Genomic DNA, 5,766 nt, shown 5'->3' on the forward strand with positions numbered 1-5,766 from the left:
GACTTACATAATTGAATTAATCAAACAAAAAATCGTATACTTGTACTTTATTGAAATTATTTTAGTTCACAGTTAATGTTTCCCTTATTTATGTTTAACTAAATGTAATTTATACGAAGTAGCGAAATGTCCTAATAACTGGTAATTTATTTTTGTAGTATTTTCGAAATGAATTGCATATAACTAAATCATCAGTAATTAAGAAATTTGCTGTAAATTCCGATAAATTGTTTAAAAAACATAGATCTGCACGCACCCCATATTCAATATGCAAATGAATTGGTGTCAGCTGGGTCAACTGGAAATATGCCAACGCTCAGTCATCAACTGGTGCAACTGGTAATATGCACACTCCAGTTATCAACTCGTGCAATGAAAATATGCCAACAGTCAGTTATCAACTGGTGAACATAGAAATATGCCAACAGTCACGGGATTATCACCACGGAACTTAAATGGTAACTGTGAAACCATCAAGACACCCAAGAATAACTCATTTTCACACATGGAAAACACGGAATACCCAGCTTATATTAATAATCCGTTTGAGTCACGCGATCATCACCGCGGAACTGCTGGCAACTTTGACTACGATTAAAATAGATGTTTTAAGACACCTAATAATGACTAATTTTTCACACCTAAATATCACGTATGCCCTGCTTAGATTAATATTCCGTTTGAGTCACGAGATCATCACCGCGAAACTGCTGGCAACTTTGACTACCATTTAAATAGGTGTTTTAAGACACCTAATAATTACTAATTTTTTACACCTAAATATCACGGATTCACAGCTTAGATTAGTAATCAGTTTTAACTACGTGATCATCACCAAGAATGTTATGGTAACTTTAAAACCATTTAAATAGGTGTTTTAAGACACCTAATAATGACTAATTTTTCACACCTAAAAGTCACGTATGACCAGCTTAGATCAATAATCCGTTTGAGTCACGAGATCTTCACCGCGGAACTTATGGCAACTTTGACTACCATTTAAAAAGGTGTTTTAAAACACTTAATAATTAATAATTTTCACTCCTACATATCACGTTTTCACAGCTTAGATTAGTAATAAGCTTGAGCCACGTGATTATAACCAAGAAATTTATGGTAACTTTGAAACCTTTTAAAGAGGTGTGTAAGACACCTCAGAATTACTAGTTGAATATAACCAGAGATTCACGGACAGAACAATAAGACGATTAGCCGGTGTAAGTAACGTGATTATTACCATCAACCTTGGATAACCTGTGAAACCAATCAATAAAGGTGCTTACAAGACCACATAATTACGTATTTATCGCCACCATCGGTTAATTGACAAAAACCTCGTTGCTTGGTCAAGTGGTTATTTGGTCATAAACACTTAATTTACAGAGGTAAGTGGAATCACGTTACTCCAGTCGCGTGATAAACTGGTGGTTTTTAGGTTAGATGAAAACGTGAACAGGAGTACCTTTTTATTTAAATGAAGGCACGTGTCGATAACGTTTAAATCTAGTTCAAAAGGCACTATACTTTAAAATCACTTAAAATATACTCCCATAAGAGGTTACTTTTTAGTGTTCTGTTTATTGGGTCTTTAGAGGACCTTTGATAATATGCATCCATGCTTTTTTTAAGTACTGCCCCAAGGGAGATGTCACTTAGGATAACAATTTAAATTAACGACATTTTTGTACATGAAAAACGAGAGAGTTATCAGCGACTTCGTCACAACCTATAGTGACCAAACTGCCGATATGAGATTCGCATAGACTTAGTGATTTTAAATTTCAAATATTTATAACTTTCTTATTATTATTCCGAATTATTTCAGACTTTCGCCATTCTGTGTATTGCTTTCATACAAATAAACCTATTACAATGGTTTGATTGCCCTTTACAAATAGGCCTCTGCCTTATATGAAATTGTTTGTTCAACTTTGGAATTAAACCCAAATCGGGAGTCACATAGGTTTATAAAAGAAAGAGCCTTTATATCAAAGTTGTAACTGAGGCGTCATTTTGATTGCACTATTACGTAGACGATTAGTACTTAAGCCAGTAATTCAAAGCAATGTTTCTACCTATTTTGCTCTCACATTTTGTACGATTTCACCCTTATGCCAATTGTAAACAAGGCTTCATTTAGATTGCGTTATTACCTATGTAAAAAAAAGATTGTGAACGTAATCATCCGATGCGCTCGTAATTCAAAACACTCTTAATTTTGCATTCACATTTTGTACGATATCACAATCATTGGTGGGTCAAAGGTAAGTCGTTGACAGGAGCGGATCCACGTCGCGATTTTTCCGGCCCGGCCCCCCCCCCCCCCCCCCAGCCCCCCAAAACGGTAAAAATAGGATGATAACGTTAATTTAACCTTTAAAAAATATATAAAAAAGCGCCCCCTGACATCAACAAAAATATAGTGGTTCTCCTCTCCATGACCCCCCCCCCCCCGCGTATTTACAGGCTTGATGAATCGCTGCTAAATATTTTCTCATGAATTGGGAAACAAAATTAGTTCTCTCCCCTTCCCCCGCTAATTCACCGGCCAGCTGAATTGGCCCTAAATTTTTCATCAAAAACTGGAAAGAAAAAAAAATGTGCTCTTACCCCTCCCTCTCCCCCCTCCCCCTACCCCGCTTATTCACCGGCCAGATATGTATAACTTCCCGCGAAACAAAATCGTAGAGGCCGCGGAGCCCGTGAATCCGTACGAAAATCTCACGTCCGCCTCCTGCCTACGCACGGAGGCCGCACGGAAATGGGGATACGGGCAGGATATGGGCTCCGTAGACTAATCGCAGGCCAAATGTTATGCCTGGAGGCAGAAGTCGGCAGTGAGATTTTCGTACGGATTCACGGGCTCCACGTAGTTTTACAGGCACAAACCCTGCTCAGTCGTAAAAAAGAGTCTGCACTATAAGACCACAATAGGCCATGTACTATAGCTGCTCATGTATTGAAACAACCAGTAGGTAGCTGGGCTAGGCTTTTCTCAAGGCACAATGATTTTTTGATAAAGTGTTAAATTAGGGTCTGTGCTTGCAGACTAGGCTCCGTAGCCTCTACGATTTTGTTTCGCGAGAAGTTATACAATTTGAAAAAAAAATCGTAAGCCCTTAGTCCGTAGACATGTCGTAGGTGGCATTGCTCGATACCCGCACGGGCATCACGCGGAGGCCTCACGTTGATCGTGCATCAAACGCACGATTTTTCGGTGAACATAGGGGCTAAATAACGCTCAAAATCGGCACGGCGGCTGCACTGTCATTGCGCCTTCTCCGCGCAACCTCTGCACGGAACTGCACGATTTCCGTGCTGAGACTGCACGGCTACTGCACTGTACGATTTCCGTACGATCTCCGAGCAGCCTCTGTATGGATTTGCCCCGGCCTGCCCCCGAGGGTCAATAGAAGAAATTGCACGATGCTCTTAGATGATGTAAACACAAACATCGTAGCCCGTAGCCTCCTACGATGCCCTCCCCAAATAGCACGAAAAATCGTATACCATTTTTTTTCGTACGGCGCCCGGGGCAAATGTAATCCAGGCATAAACTAGGCATTACGGATGATATGCCAACAGATCTCTTAATTTGAGAACTGTTGACATTCCTATGTTTCTATGCTCTGATAGTCTTAATTAAAATGCTCCCAAGCTGATGAAATGATAAATAGCTTTATGGTTTTTTATATTCATAAATAGGATACCCTCTTGTTCCAAGTATTACTCTTCTCGGGGTAAAAGTATTATATCTGTAAGGCGCTTTGATAGGGCCCTCCTGAAAAAGCGCCATATAAGAAATAGTTATTATTATTATTATTATTATTATTACAGGCCTGTCTTATTTTTTCTGAGTTATAAAATGAATTTGATCTGAATTATGAAATTAGTTTAATCTGGAATATGAATTGGATTTAATCTGAATTATGAACTGAATTCGATCTGAATTATGAATCATGAATTGGATTTGTTCTGCATTATGAATTACATTTAGTCTGAATTGTGTATTGAATTTAATCTGGATTATGAATTGAGTTGAATTACTTAGTCTGAATTATGAATTGAATTTTAGTCTGCATTTTTGTACTATTGCATTTCGTGTTGTCTATGTTCAAATCAATTGTATAATTCTGTATCCACTTGTATGTTATTGATGTTTATAATCTGTAACTTTGTATTGAAATGCAAACGAAACAAATTTTAAAATTTGAATTGAATTGAGAATCGTTGACTCGATGTGGTCCCCAGTATTAATGGAGCATCTAAAGTTAGACTATGGCGTTTGCCTGGAAAGGGTGTCGTGACCATACTGATCTTTGCTTGACTACCACATCGCATTTTGCTTCATTGAAAGTTACAGTTTCGAATGGCAAGATATCATAATAGTCGCTTAATTCATTTCTCTCATGGTAATCGGCCTACTAGTCACCATCTTACGGATATTATGCCAACAGATCTATTAATTTGAGAACTGTTGACATTCCTATGTTTCTATGCTCTGATAGTCTTAATTAAATAATCCCAAGCTGATGACATGATAAATAGCTTTATGATTTTTTTATGGATATATTTAGATTTGTTAGGTGGTTTCAGTGACTAGATTCAACCTTTACTTTATATTGCTAAAAGTAAAGAAGCAAACGAGATTGTTCACTTCTATATCTCCAAACTAAAAGTTATTATAACACGTCAATGAAAACACTTCGCATTTTAGATTAATCCCATACTAAAAAAAAGAGAGAAATAAGACTAAAAACAACCCGACGCTTTCTGATTTTTTTTATAGCAAATCTCCGACTACTCGTGTGTCGACCCGACACTGTTTGATAAGAACATATAATTATGAAAAAGAATAGCAACAAATACAAACATACTAAAGTTTTTCGTCTTGCACTCATCAGAGTATATCGCAAGAATGAACAAATAGTCCAATTGGTTGCTATTCTTCGATGTTGTTCCACCAATCATCTCTTTAATCATACAGAATATATAGATTACTGAAAGTTGAAATTAATAATAATTGTGGGGAATCTCCCAAAGCCAATTCGTGATGTGCGATGTTATATTGGTAGAACACTTCATTTTGTGGTGTACAAGGAACTTTATTTTAATCATCACTTATTTCCATCTCAATAATATAATTTTTTTCCATCATATGTTAAAGGTATTGCAAATTTAGGGGAAATTTAGAAAATTTGATGGATAGTAATACTTTAAAATTGTGATATATTTGGATACTCCTGTGGATGTATTAAGCACTAGAATATTAAGCCCATGAAACACTTCTGCTTTCGAGAAATTGAATAATACAAATTTACCGGTGCTCTCGTTAAATTTCAAATATTTCAAATAGCGCCTAAAGCTATTCCATGGTAGCTGCGACCATGTAAATCTCAGAATGTGCAGTTCTGATATATAATTTTCAAACGGAAATAGTAAATTGGTCGATTGTAGTCAAGAAACATTGTTTTAAACCTAAAGTAATATCAGTCTTGAGAGGGAGCTATACAACATAAAGAGTTTATTATTTTCAATTTCATCACTTTAGACTCAATTTCAACCGCGACAACGATCATTGAATATTCTAAAATCGCATATGCTTCCAATATGTACATTTGAACCAAATTCTTGACCCCACACCAAAACTTTGTATTACCTTTAAGACTTATATTTACATAGTAATTACATAATCCTTCGGTTGAAAATTGAGAGAGGAAAACTGAGTATTTTTAGATTAACCTTCTGAGACATCACATATATTAC

The sequence above is a fragment of the Strongylocentrotus purpuratus genome, unplaced genomic scaffold, assembly GCF_000002235.5.
Source record: "Strongylocentrotus purpuratus isolate Spur 01 unplaced genomic scaffold, Spur_5.0 spur5_contig_854, whole genome shotgun sequence".
NCBI lineage: Eukaryota > Metazoa > Echinodermata > Echinoidea > Camarodonta > Strongylocentrotidae > Strongylocentrotus > Strongylocentrotus purpuratus.